Source organism: Diadema antillarum, unplaced genomic scaffold, assembly GCF_040938485.1.
Source record: "Diadema antillarum isolate AM-2024a unplaced genomic scaffold, OU_Dant_1.0 seq00001069_RagTag, whole genome shotgun sequence".
Taxonomy (NCBI): Eukaryota; Metazoa; Echinodermata; class Echinoidea; order Diadematoida; family Diadematidae; genus Diadema; species Diadema antillarum.
Window position 1 is genome coordinate 367084 of NW_027271894.1, and position 15648 is coordinate 382731.

The following is a 15648-nucleotide window of genomic DNA, read 5'->3' on the forward strand; positions in this document are numbered from 1 at the left end:
ATGCTGAGTGAAACAAGTCACTGGTACAATATTTGAAAGCTATCGCAGGGTAAAATACATATAGCTATACATATGTGCAAGATGATAAATATGAAGGAGTAGTTGGTATTTATACCTCATGTGACAAATTTTAATGTGATAATCTTGAACTCAATTTGTCAAAAGTCCAAATCAATTAACAAGATAACTCCAGAATCATTGAAGATATGTGGTTAGACTGGCGCTGTGACAGATGATGACACGCATTTGCAGAACGAATGAGTGAGCAAATTTCTGAAGTGGTGGCAACACACGATTACAAATGACCCTTTTCAACTCTGGCGCAAAGCGACTTGTGATAAAAGGCCTTTACCTTGAGGTGACGCTAGAAAACATTGCCCTCATTAATACCGCATTGCACCGAGCTCTCTTAAACCAAATGTGAAATATGATCCTAGCTTAGGCAATATATTCTGATAACCTCTTCAAGGCCAGGGAAATTATTCAGATACCCAGTTCCTTTGAGGAATATACATCACATACTTTGTATGCTCAATATATGTGACCATGCATCACAAAACCAACAAAAAGTTGCACCCCTTGATTTTACATGAGAACTCAAAAAAGGTGAAACAGGTCAGCCAAGTCAATCTTGAGTTTTCCATATTTTCTGAAAGAGCTACTCTTCTTCTGCATTATTTCTGAGGTTGGGAACATAATATGAATGGGAAAGTGTGTTGCAGCAGTTTTTCTACGACCTTTTTTTTGGGTAAAGTAGTGAGATCAGGTATGTCGTAAGTGCCCCTTTTCATTTTTTGAAAATCCTTTGCACACTCTTCACTTAAATCTCTAATAACTTTTGAAAAGATAATGCAACAGATTTAAAGTTGGCATTAATCACGGACAAAATGTGTCAATAGAGCATGCTTAATTTCAGCTTAATCTGATAATTCCTTCATTGTTGATGCTTTGATGGTTTACATCCTGCTTTTTGTCCTATTCAGCGCACAGCTAGCACGGTTTTGTAAGGATTAAGTACTTGAATAGACTCTGTACTTCAGAGGCTCTTTTCTCAATTCACAATTTTCCAGAGTTTGTGCTTTCTTTCCAATATTCATATAAGTTAGGAGAGTCTATTTGAAATGAGTAATACATCATTCTAAAGCTTTTATGCTCTTTCAGAATCTGCCCTCAACTGAAATTCTGTGTCTTGTGTTTGTGGTGCAGGGTCACATATTGTAAGTAAAATAGTGGTGTTTGAAATGCAGTCATTGATAAAGCAGTGTGATGTCTTTTATGGAAAGCTATGCAGGTTGCACATTTCTCTGGGCAAAGACTGATCTCTGACATCTGTCAAAAATAAGAGGAAAATTGATAAAATGCAACAACCATTGATTTCAAATGAGAGTTTGAAAGGAGATGTTTTGTGAGTCATGACTTCTGAAACTCTCTAATAAATTTTTGTCTCCATATGATATATGTTACACCTCACCTAGTTTGCCATGGAAATGTCACATGTTCTCTCATAACAAGTCTGAAATGTGGGGCAGAAAAAATAAATATGACCTCAATTTATGGCAAATCCAAGGTACGCCACTTGTCAAGCTTAAGAATTATATCATCTTGATGGGATACAGAAAAAACAAACCAAACCAAAATGACAGCTCTGCAAAATAAACCACGCTTCAGAGGTGAATTGCTCCCCCCCCCCCCCCCAACTCCTGAACCTGGAACTAGGTCACAAATGATGCAAAAGTTATCACTTATATATTGTTTCTCAGAAGAACATCACTCATAAAACTTTCTTATTATAATTGTTTTCAATTGCTCCTTGTTTTGCTGTCCCAAACTTTCTGTTTGAAGACAGTAACATAGACGAGAAGATTTGATTAATGCTCATGCAAAGTAAAAGAAAGAAAAATGATCTTCCATAATTTTTTGTTGGGGGAGGGGAAGGGAGAAAAGGCAGGCAGGGCAAATAAAAACAGAGGATATTTCCACAAGCGTATGGTTAATTAACTCGTTTCAGCAGAGACGATCCCCTCTCCCAAGGTTGTGAGCCTTTTTCCCCTTCCATATTTTTGCACGCATGCCAGCAATTTTTATTCCACAAATAAATTAGTTGAATAATAGAAATCCCTCACTGTCAGAGCATTGGTGCTCCATTAGCTGGCCAGTAATGGTCTGGGAGCTGTTGACACTGGCATTAAGCATCGGCTCACTGAATGGAAAATGCTCAATTATGAGTGACATCTCAAGCATGTCATATTTCTGCCTCCATTTTTTCCTCTGCCGCGGTCACGCTACCGCATCAAATCTAATCAGAATGGCGATTGGTCTGCACGTGGCGTCACGAACTGCGGCTAGAGTTTCGCACAGCAGACCGCCTTCAATGTCGCCCGAGAATGACGTAGACTTTGAATGTCTCTACTAAGACAATGACAGTATATCGGTCATTCAAACTCACGGCATTAGACATAATGGTTTCATCAATAACAAATGATGCATTTCACCAGTATGCATGTCATCAATAGATGGTTTCCATATACAAAGATGTGACATAGATATATCCATTTGCAGGAACAATATCGTTGGCTTTGAATCAAAAGTGGTAACATTCAAATGTATGTCATATTTGCTTTGTTAGTGCTTTGGACTTTGTTATCTGATGGGGTTTACTGAGAGATGAAATTGTAATAATGAAATGTAATTCTATTTCATCTTTTGTGACCTTGACACGATGAGATTTTATCTGTGTTGCATTAAAGAGCAGATCTTTCAATGATGAACTTCATGGATGATAGTGGTCGTAGAGGAGTTGAAGAAATTTATAGTGTTCATGGAAATGATGATAATTGTGACTCTAAAGTTGTGATGGTAACTGTGATGAAGGTGTTGATGATGGTGATGATGATGATGATGATATTGATGGTGATGATGATAATGATGGTGATGATGATGATGATGTTGATGGTGATGATAATGATGGTGATGATGATGATGATATTGATGGTGATGATGATGATAATGATGGTGATGATTATGATGATATTGATGGTGATGATGGTAATGATGATGATGGTGATGATGATTATGACGATAATGATGGTGATGATGATGATAATGATGGTGATGATGATGATTTTCCTTATGATAATAAGGTTAAGCAGGATATGAAACATTTATCTTCTCATATTAATACAGAAGAGGTGAACACTGAAGGTAGCATGGTTAAAGATTATGTTTAGTGTTTGAATAGGAGTAGATGTATCAATATTATTTTTCTGTGAGGTTCTTCCACCAACATCTTAGTATCCTCACTCCAGTGACAAGTGGCTAGTCTACTTGTGTGAACATTTCTTGCCAGCATTGGTCAGTTTAAAAGAAACACATTTGATGGCCAAGTCAGAAGCACAATTCTAAATCTTGTGTAATTTATAAATTTGATGTAAAATTCAATATCTTACAATCTATTTTGATGTCATGAAACACAATTTTGAGAACGATACACCCCCCCCCCCAATATGAATTTAGAGAGGCTTTAAAGCCAAGTTGGGCCACCAGGAATGCCTATAGATCTGTATCCAGACTTGCTGACTTTTTTTTTCAACACCATTACAATCTTTGCAAATCCCAGAGTTCCTGACCAGTATGGTTATGGGGCTGCGTGGAACTGATTTTTATGCATACTTCTGATTCAGTTTCACCTGAAGTTTGACGTCCGCTCTGTCTTGGTCTTTTCTCAAACTTGCAGGTGCATCTTTTTGCTTCAGATAGTCGAGTGTGAGGGATGAGAGCCGACTACCCGTGCCGGAGAGATCTCGTTGGAGGAAGGAGACCGGAGGATATCTCATCTCAGAGCATTGCCCTCCGGAATCAATCAGGGCTCGGTGACCTTCAAACCAGCGCGCAGCCTTCACGGAGAGACGGGAGTGCCCGTGACATTTTGGCCTTCTCTCTTACTTTTGCTGTGTTTCCGCAGCAACTGATTGACGACGGATTGGCCGTGCGGTTTAACCCCCCAAATTTGGATGTTTTGAAAATGGTCTGTGCCATACCATGTCTCTTTATTTAATTACAGGAGGGGGGGGGGGGGGGGGAATCTGAGATGTTTGGGTTGACTGACATCTTTCCTGTAGCATGGCTTGTTGGCTTTCTCTCTCACATGTGCTCTCAATCTGTGATGTATGTTTTTGTAAATAAATTTTGTGAATTATTTGTGCACTAAATGAGCTCAGTGTATTAATTTGAATGCTCTCCTAGCGCTGCTTAGGATCTTAATCTTCTCGCTTTTAAACTTGTTATAATTTCGGGGGGGGGGGGGTTAATTCATGTGAAAACTTGGCATATTTCTGGGTTTCATTGCACCATAGTGAAGAGAAGTACAGGTTGTAATAGTTTTGTATCATATATTGTTTTCAATTTGCACATCTATCAGTATTTAAAAAAGGAACTTACCCCGAAAGAAAACACCTGCAAAGTCTCCAAAGATCGAAATGCGTATTTAACAACAGTCAACACGGAATAGATATATGAACATGTGTCACCACATATTTTTCATGTCCTTGTATTGGAACTTTTGACAGTATTTTTGGTCATGTGACTTCAAAGATTCCTACCCTGGTAGTTTGTCCCTGAAAATGTTTCTGATACCACACATTTCTTAAAACAGAAACCTTTTCTTCACATCCCTGTTGTATTGTATTAAAAAGAACCCAATGTAAGTTGTGACCACAACAATAACAAAAATAGAACTAAAGTTAATTTCTTTAAAGAAATGTCTCGTTTAACATTTCTATCGGCTCTATTGTTGTAGAATTGTTGTATTGTATAGATTAGGATTGTGTTTCAGACCACATCACAGTAAAGTTTAAGTTAAGGACATTTTCAGATTCTTCAGGGATGGCATAGTGCGTGATTTATTAACTTTTTTATTTACAACTTTCTCCTGTCCTTTTTTTTTTTTTTTTTGGGGGGGGGGAGCTGTGATATCTGGTTGTCAGGAAAATGTTCTAATTTCTGTGAGTTATCTATTATGGATTCTTTACTTTGCAATACATTTTAGAAGACTCAAGTTCCTCTTGCTGTCTTAAGTTGCATTTGTAGAATTTCCTGGTTCATGCAGATTTGATGACTGTATCTAGTTTCATCTGATCTTGCTCCATGATGAGAGACAATTTGTATGCAGTGGATTTCAGAAGTGCCAAGTTTATAACAAGATGATGAGTAGGAAAATATTCCCTTGGACTTCAAGTATTAAATGCCATTTATATTTTATTGATGAAGGTACATTTGTTAATATCTTATGTCTTTTTTTTATACCTATTTATACACGAAATTTCCTACCATTTCTTTAGTGCTTTTTAATGAATAGAACCCATATTTCACTGTGCATTTTACAAGCCTTTTGAATGACAGTGATATTCAAGATGTTTATAAGAATATCTGATTTTCATTTTGTGTGACAAAGAATCTGGGTGTTTCTTTCCTGTCATATGTTTTTTTCTTCTGATGTGGAAATATGTTGGGGAAATGTGTAAAAAGATATACAGTATATCACATTTTTCAAAAGGTTTTCTCATAACTGATGTTTAATTTAACATTCTGTTGCTGTTTTTTTAATCAAAGTTCAAAAGGAAAAGTCCAAATCTTAAATGATTTTCCAAGCTTTTATGTTGTTTGTACACTGTATGTTTGGCTTGGTCAGAAAAACATAGACTTATCAGTTATCATATGTATAAGGTTTTTTTCAGAAAATTGACCCCCCAAAAATATCAAAATATAAAAGAAGAGATTTTGAAATATCATTATGTGCACTGCAGGTCAAATTACATGGACACAACCATGGTGTTCCATACTGCCAATGAGTGTAACATGTACAAACTGAATGCCACATTTGAGAAAATCCCATCGAACTTGATATTAATGTCAAATGAGAGACAAAAGTTTCAATGTGACTGATGGATCACTCGGATTGTGATACAGTATTGGTTTTAGCAAAAGTTCATATAATTCTAAGATTTTTGAATTATGTTCCATGCTCATTCTGTATTTAAACAGTAAAGATGAACCCCACAAGGGGAGAAATATTAAAAGACAAGTAGTCCAGCTCATCAGTAAATACTGACAATAAAGACAATTTTCTGTGCCACAAAGTGACCAACCCTTCGTAAGTTTTGCAAAATTGATTGGCAAATCTGAAGGAATGACCGAGACTAGAGTCAGCTAATAGCAAACCTACATGTTGGCTGATTGTCAAATGATGATCTGCGGGGCTAGATGATTGCAAAAGCAATCTTTGGTGCAACTTTGAAAAGGAATTACAGTCAACAGTGCTTTAAGTCAACCTCGCATAAGTGAAGTAATGGCCTATGTCAAAGGTCTTTTTAAGTCTCCTCTTTTCTTTATATTCTTTTGATTTTAATCCTGCAAGAGTCGAATTTTCTCTCAAGTAAAATTTATTTCTTCAGTCCAAATAAGACTGGACTTGGGCAAGGTTGCCTGTATGTGGTGTGTAATTAATTCAAATGTGTCATTATGTAGAAAACAAACTTTTTATGGCTAGTCCAGCTCCTTTTTCTTGACCTTCTTTTTCTACTTCCTCTTCTTTGCTCTCGTCTTCTGCTTCTGTAATGTTCTCAACTTTTACAGGTGAAAATTTCTCTGCTGTGCAAAGCAAGGCATTTCATAAGTGAAGATGACATTTAACAAGACTCTAGTCAACAACAGATCGAAAATGAACTACACGAATATTAAGTATAAATTGGTTCCTTCTCTTTATGTTGTCTTTTTCTTTTTCCTAGTGTGTATATTAGAACAGGTCAAAGCTGATTGGTAAGGGGCAGAGGTATAGGAGGAAGAACTATTTTGTATCACGTTTTGTTATGTGTCTCTCTTCAATAAACTCGCATTTGCTGATATACATATTCTGTCTCACCGTGACTTTCTTCATCACAAAGATCGCTTTCTTTCCACACATTGGAGCCATTTGACAGAACAGATATTTACACCTTGAGCATAACAAGATTGTAAACTTGCCTTTCTGAATGAACACCTTTTTTTTTTTTCTTAGCATGGTGACCTCTTTCACAGGAGATGAATTCCAAACTTGTTAGTATGATGTGATACGTCTTGTGAAAATGTGAGGAAGCTGAGAAAATGACTAAATTTTGTACAGCTGTATGTGAAACTTCAGACAAACAGGAAATGATTGTGAAAGGAAGAGAATAATAACCAAGCCTTGGAGTAGACAAGTTTAATATTTCCATGTTCTGCAGGGCACAGAGGGTTTTTCTCCCCCTCCCCCCCCCCCTTATTTGCATGTGCATATGATATCTGGCAATTTTATAGTTCAGTTAACATTATGAAGGACTCTGTCCTTGACATATCCAACAGAAGGGATAGTGTGGCAAGCAATTCAGTGCCACAGAACAAACACTTGTTGGGGGATATCCTATACCCCAGGTATGAGGGAAGTCAAAACGGTGTGCTGCGAACCTTGTTGTATTCATGTGTTTGTAATTCTAATATGATGGCAGTGTCGGAGACCTGGGAAGATATACGCATGTGGCTCTGCTTTCATTGGACGAATCTATGTCATGAGATTGGGCGCAGTATAAAGACAAGCTTAAGGTGTATGTGGGAGTGAGTGATGGGTTGGAGAGAAGTTGAATAGTTTTTGAGGGCAACCCTAGAAAAGTACTCGTCATACTCAACAGAATGTTATTTTCTTTTCTGACCCATTCCCGTGGTTGGTTGTGTGTGTGTGTGTGTGTGTGTGTGTGTGTGTGTTTGCATTAAAATTGGGGAGGCAGGGTGCAATTGCAAGTAAATGTTCTAGACAAAGTGGTTCCACGACATTTGTTCCTGCAACAATTGCTCCCATGAATTATCTGCACGCCAAGCGAAACATTAATTTTACCGACAAACATAACCATAACTCTAATCCTAATCCTCACATCAAACTAAAGCTAAAACCCTATCATACTAGTAACCATAACCCTATGTCTATGGAGAAAATAAGACCGGAGCAATAGTCGCAGGAGCAAATGTCGTGTCACCAGACAATCTGCAACAGAAATGAATATTTCCCTGTGGAATGTCTTTTTACACCACTCATATTACCTAAACATAATAGTGAATAAAAATATATACGTAAATAATCATTGTAATTATTTACTATTTTTGTTGCCATGGCAAAGTGCCTTGTTTCTTTTTTACGACATCATTTGTGTATAATATACTTTATATTGTATTGAAAAAATCCTTTATCAGACGAGTGTAAGAGAAATGAAAAAAAAATTGTATCACTTTGGATTATGTCAACTTTTTCTTTTCTTTTCTTTGTGATGATGGAAATAAATAAACTACAGTGTATTGAATTGAATTGAATTGAACATATGATTTGAAGCAAAATTTAGAGGTACTCTTGGAAAGATAAAGATTTTTCATCAATTCAGCCAACCGTGAAGGAAACAGACAGTAGAAAAAGGAGAGAGGAAAAAATATAGGTACAAGTTCTCACAAAGAAAACAATCAAATACCATGCACATTCATGTGCCCAAGCTCGCGATATGATGCAAATATGAGTACAGCTGTACACGCAGTGTTGGAGCTACTGGCGACAATGCGAGTAATATTAAGGTAACAATTAACATGGAGCTGCTGTAGTAGCTCCATGGTAACAAGTTGACATTGCAACACTTTTAAAAGGTCTTTAATAGGTCATGCAATCATGCATCGAAAGGTACTGTCCATATTTTCAGAAGATTTAATGGGTCATTGACCTGTCTTCCTTCGTTCACGTGTACGTTCTCGGTCATACCCGTCGGGGAAAACGCCATGTTCTGATATCAACAGTACATCCAGGCATGCATAAACTTTGAACTTGAAAGAAATCAGAACAAATGGGATCTTCTTTTTTAATTAAGATAGAATAGCACCCCGTTTAAACTGATCCCTATCCTTTCATTGTTCCCGTGCAGCTGCCAACCTGCTATGAAAACAAAGTGATTTATCTCCATCCCCGTGGATTTGTTGCACTGAATGTCCCAGATGTGGCGATAATCGGGCAATACAATATTTATAGGCTAGTTGCCTTTACATATCCCACACACTCAGCAATCCCCGCTGCACACACCGACGCAGTGCACGTTGAACCAGGCCAGCGTGAGTCCAGGCCAGCGAGTGTCCCTGGGGAGGGTGGGACCTTGACATTGACGGGGTTCCTCTATAAAGAGACCACAAATTTCCCCTAGTAATTTTTGTCTTGTGCAATGACCACCCATTATCAAGGTAGAATATTTCGCTTTCATAAAATCAGTTTCACAATGTAGATCAAATAGGTCCATCGTACGATTACCGGGTACGACTATTAGAACCCTTCAAATTGTAGCTGAACGGAAAAGTTTTGATTTTTTTTTTAAAACATAAATCATAATACAAATAACATGTATTCGGAGACTGCATTAACGGTCAACGTGAAAGAATGCACCGGAGATACATTTTTTATTTATTTATTTTTTTTTTGGGGGGGGGGGGGGTGGGGGGGGTGGGGGGGTGGGGGGGGGCGGGGGGGGGGGGAGGGGCAGTTGTTTTGTTTAGATGTGGGCAGTTGATTTAAAGGAAAAAATCGCAGGCCTTGCTCTTCTGAAAATATGAATATGAGCGTATACTATGAATAAGACAAAAACAGGAAGCGCAATAAATTATGATGTTTATTTCAAAATTAAGTTTCTCTTCGTGATCTAGCAGATTTACGCGAGACCTACAAATTTTCCATAATTCTTTCAGACTTCATTATTCCACGTTTTGGAATATATACATGGGAAATAGCTTTCCTCGCTTATGACTCGAGTCAAAGGCCTAAGTGAGCTTAGCTGTCGCTCACTGTCCTGACGTCCTACACACCATTGATATGCATTCCGTCATGTGTTGTGGGTTGTGCATTATCCGTTGTTGATTTTAACCCGTTGAGAACGGGCTGATTTTGCTACAACACGCATTTCCCATAGACACAAGATTCGTCGAGATTCGTTGTCTGTTTTGCGTCGTGTTAGACATTTTAATATCACTCCTTTTTTTTTCTTTTTCTTTTTTTTTTTTGCGATGAAAAGGGTACTAACCACGTGCATCGTGGAAGGATTCACCCGCTAGGGAAGAAGACCTAAGACCCTATCAGTGGCGGATCCAGAGGGGGACGCACCGGGCGCGCGCCCCCTCTTTATCTTTTTAAAACAAAATAAATAAAAAGAAAAAAGGGGGCTCGTGCGCCCCCTGTAATTTTGTAAAGGCGCCTCCCCTTTACGGAATTCCTGAATCGGCCCCTGATTATTTCTTTATACAGAGGGCATTTTCGATAATCCTTGGACTCTGCGTCTGGACCTTTAATACTCTGACCAACGACTATAGGAATGGGCGAGTGCGTGTCAACTTTGGGATTATTGTCGTTGTTGTTGTTCCTTTTCACTCATCTATTTAAAACCGTACCCGTGGACGGAGGTCTAGAATGTCTCCCAACAGGCAAGATATTCAAAGATTTTCCCATCAGACCGGGTCAAGGTCACTCGAAAGGTCACTTATGTTATTCCTCGTATATGTACATGTATAGAGTTTTATATGGTACAACTGTTTTCCCTTAGGAATGGGCTGGAGGGGGGGGGGGGACAATGATGATGGCATGCATACTTAAACACTTACGGCAGCTACATAAGTGTTTGAATGGTTTATCCAGAGGGCCTTTCCATCTTAACACTCAGGGCATAGTCAAGAACCTATCCATAATACTCGGAGACTTAGTGGGTATCTTGTCGAATGACATACGCAATGACAGGGAATTCGAACTCGGAGTCGCGCAGAGTGTTTTCTATTGTGCCACGGTGCTCTCACATTAAATGTTACCCTGTTTTGTGCATAGAATGTAATTACAATTTATCATCATGACCATCTGCAACCGCGCCCCTAAAGTCAAATTGTTGTACAATGTACTCAAGTGAGCTGTACATCATCTTACTTCTTAAGATGACTGGAGGACGCAGTGATTGTACGATGAAATGTGGTTAACATTTTTTTTTTTTTTTACATTTCCTTTGCCAGCATCACCGACAGGAGTAATTCTGGAGAATTCCGTTCACAATTCGAAAACTTAGATTGAGCACTTAATAAAGCAAAACGTTCTGAATACTGTAGTTCGCGGTAAGAATTTGCCAGAGCCTTCAGAGACACAGGCAGGTACAGTATGAATCAATATCTCCCATATCATTGTGAGATATTGTTAAGAGATGAAAATATTATAGCTGCTTTGATTCTGGGGGTGACGTGCACTTTATTGTTATGACGATGACATTGGACGCGCTAGTTAGGACGAGGAATACTGAAAGAGGAGACGTATTTGCTAATGTACAGGTTGTAATCAAGTAAGTGACTAATAGCCGATGGGGAGAGAGTTGTCGTTTGTCGTAGCGTTGGAGTTACCGATGCCAAGCTCGAGAAGGTAGTCATTATTTTACCTAAATACATGTACCTGAGACATCGGACTAAAGGTACACTGGACACGCTCAACGCGTACAAGTCGTGTTGCTTTCGTGGCGTGTTCGCGACGTATAATCAGTACCCAAATTCGTGCTTACTTTCGCAAATCTAAAGCAATAAATTGAGCGCCACCTTCATCTTTAAAGGAATACCCTTCAAACTTATACATCACTATGAGAATCTTACCTGCACCTTTTGTTAACGTACTTTTTATTTCTATATTTTATTCATTCATTCATTATTATTATAACTATTATCATTTTTGGTTTCTCGCTCTCACCAAATCTACTGCAGCTTATAGGGAAAGAGGCGACTAAGCAGACATAATCGCGGCTTTAGAGTTGCGTTCCAATGTGGCCGCCCGTTCATGTGTAAAATTATGGCAAGTGATTCGAACAAATAGCTAATACAGTACGACGGGATTCACACACTTAAAGGGAACTCAAACGCAAAGAGCAATGTGGATTGAGTGAAAGCAGCAACATTAGTAGAACACATCAGTGAAAGTTTGAGGAAAATCGGACAATCGATACAAAAGTTATGGATTTTTAAAGTTTTGGTGTTGGAACCACTGGATGAGGAGACTACTAGATGCTATGACGTATGAATGGACAACAATATAAAGAAAATATAAAGGGAATTCCACTGAAAAAAAAACACACTCTTTTCTAGCATAATGAAAGAGCACTTGACTAACCGCTGTGAGAAAGCAGGGGGAATAATTGCTACCCTTTTATGTCAGTATCAAGTTGATGGAGTGTGTAATTTATATGAAAAAAATATTTTTGTGGAATTCCCTTTATATTTTTTTATATCGTTGTCCACTCATACGTCATAACCTCTAGTAGTCTCCACATCCAGCAGTTCCAACACCAAAACTTTGAAAATCTGTAACTTCTGCATCGATTGTCCGATTTTCCTCAAACTTTCACTGATGTGTTCTACTAATGTTGCTGCTTTCACTCAATCCACATTGCTCTTTGGGTTTGCCTTCCCTTTCAATTTGGGACTACCCAGATTTTAGTAGAGTGAACCATCATCAGAAAAATCATATGATCATGAGGAGAACATGAAGGATGATGAGAACAATATGTAGAAAAGGCGATCATTGAGGAGACAGAAGAGAGGAAAAGGGAAGGATGGAAATGAAAAGTACAGAGAAAGGAGAGAACTTTAAAAAGAAGGAAAGAGAAGTTGAACAAAATGAAAGAAAAAATGGCAAAGAAATGAAATAAGAGGGTATGAAAAGAAGTAAACTCAAAGAGGATGAAAAGGAAGGGAAGAAAAACTTTACAAAGAATTCAGAAGAGGACGATGATGATGGTGGTGACAGTTAGTAATGACCACATGAGAAATGGAGGCAAGAAAAACGAAGAACAATCACACGGAAGGGAACGAAGAAGAGAGAAAAAAAAGAAACGTAGTGAGAACAGGCAAAGAATCGGTAACTACAAGAGAAGACGGAAAATAAATCAGGTAAGACTTTGTTTCATCATGAAAGTCAAACCTGTGCTTGTGTCACACCGTGCGCTTCTGGATGTATCGATGTCATTACAAGTGCTGCACATCGACACGAAATATCATTTTCAGGACCGGAAGAGAACATCCATGGTTTCGTTGTACGGATGTAGTGACGTAACAATAGAATTTGTATCAATAGATCGTGGAAGAGAAAACTGCGCAGTGGTTGTTTAGAATAGGTCCTTTGGTGTCTCTTTTCAGATGTCATGTTTGGACGAAAATTCCACTAATTTCATTCCGATCTCACCGAAGGCGGTCGGGTCATCGTGAACTGTCTTAGAAATAAAGTTAAGTTCAAACCCGAGAATTCTATCCGCGGTCCAAATCCAAATTCAATTCGCCTGAAGAATTCTTTTGATACCTCAGAGTGTCAATCAGTGAAATGTAAGATAATACTGTGCATTTGTTCAGAGTTGATTTTCTCACGAAGGTCAAAGGCCAGAGTAAAGATCAGAGATCACCATGCACGAAGCATCCACGTTCTTGAATTTTTTTTTAGTATTATTATCATTAGACTTGCATGGGAGGACAAGAGTTGACTTGCACGATCGTTTGATAAAAAATGATGCTTCCTAACAGTGTAGAATCAGATGCAACCTATAGACGCACTATTTGCGTCTATCTTTTATGTAAATTTATATATAGTGACAGCAAAGGACTTAACCACAACATGGCGGGGCGGTGCAAGGACAGTTGATATAATTGGCAGCAAACTTGCACATAGACGTGACTGGTGTTGGGTTGTGTTCTTCAGGATATATATATAATGAATTATTATATATATATATATATATATATATATATATATATATATATATATATATATATATATATATCAAGTACCTGTTTTTATTAGAATGATTACGTAGTGAAGTTAAAGAAAATGTTGTCATTGTCTTCCAATTCTTTTAGCACATTCTTAGTCCTTGTTTATTGCATGGCCGGCGGAACGGGGGGGGGGGGGGGGAGGGGCAGCCCCCCACTTTCTTTACCCCGGAAGTGCGTAAGTGGCACTAGAAAGAATAGAAAGAAATAGATAGAGACCTTGAAGTGTGAGCGCGGTAACGGTATGTTGTCAGCTGAAGAAATCCGGTAGTGGAAGGACAAAGATGAGCTGAAGACCTTTTGTTGTTGTTTTTTGTTATTGTTGTTGTTTTTTGCTTTGTTTTTTGCTTTTTTGCTTTTTTGCTTGTCAGCTGAAGAAACCCGGAAGTGGCAACAGAAGTTTTTTTTTTTTTTTTGTTTTTTGTTTTTTGTTTTTTTTTTTTTTTTTTGCTTGTTAGCTCATGAAACCCGGAAGTGGGCACCCACTTTTGAAAACGCTTCGCCGGACCTGTATTGGGCCTACCTATTTGATGCCCGCAGCAGTTTTTAGGTTCCAGAAAGACCAAACGAGACCAGAAAACACCATTAAAAAATGTGGAATAAAAGACTGCGACCGAACGTGATCATGAAGGAAGTTTCAAAGAATATACTCAGACTCAATTTAGCGTGCGTGAGCCTGCAGAAAACACAATGTATGTGAGTGTAATCGCCCTATTGAAAACTGTATCCGAAGGGCTGACAAAACGGACAACGGGGGCTTAACGGGGAAGCAAATTGTGTTTGTGTACATTTCCTGTTTTTGTTTTCTTTTCTGTCTTTTTTTTTTGCGTCCGCGGGAGGCGTGCTGATTTCACGTGCGCGTTAATGCGGCGACCGTTCATGCTGTAAAACGCCCCGTCATGCCTGGTCTCGCAATATCCCCTCTTACCACATGCACCGTGATGGAAAACGCATGCCTCATTAAAGACACGTGTAATCTTAGTCTTACCAACACAGACCATGCTGCGAGTCTGTCTAATTTGATACGCCCTCGTCGGTCAAAAGTCGTGAAGTGAAATCTTCCCCTGATGTGAACCTCGTAGTTAAGCGTGTCATCTCGTCATCTCCACAGTTTTGACAAGGCATCCATCTAAGGTCTGTTGCCATGGTTACTGCTCGTATCTCATGTCATCAGACAGCGCTGAATTATGACCGCTGGGAGATAAAGGGTGGGTCATTCAGCGCTTGACACTGCGGCATACTACAATGATAATGGGTTTCTGGTCGCGATGCTTGTTTACATGAATTCCATTCACTTATTGAATTATGATGGAAGCGCATCAATGGCCCACTGAAGCCACTGAAGCCCTGGCTGAGTGAGATGGGTCGGTGTAGTGCGGCGGGCAGATCGTCTCACACCATGACTGTTCTTGCCATCAGTGCCTTTCAAAGGGTATAAAATGCACAATCACATGTCAGACTGACAGGAAAGACATCTGACGGATCCGTTATACATGGTCAAGACCGTTCAGTTTTTGTTTGTCATCTAAATACCGCAGTCGTACACAATGACAACGCACTAGGCCAATAAATCAGAACAGAGATGAAAAGAAACCGCGATTTGCTCGCGAGTTCCCCCTAGTAATCACATGCAAGTCCTGTTTTTTTCTCTCTAATGGCTTTCTTTTTTATATATATACACACACACCCACACAATAAGTACGTGTTGACCGTGATTGTGTGCGTGAGTGTTTGGTCGTCATAAAGCGAATAGCCGTGAGCCAAAAGAAAAAAAAAAACCCGAACAAACCAAAT

General features: G+C 38.7%; 1 protein-coding gene across 1 annotated transcript in view; it reads left to right on the forward strand.

Annotated features, from left to right (window-relative positions):
• LOC139743328 (interleukin enhancer-binding factor 2 homolog) overlaps positions 1-4059 on the forward strand; it is a 95395-nt gene extending 91336 nt beyond the window's left edge. The window contains 1 exon segment of the mRNA XM_071653818.1: positions 3734-4059. The gene's annotated coding sequence lies outside the window, so the exon portion shown is untranslated.
• The last annotated feature ends 11589 nt before the right edge of the window (positions 4060-15648 follow it).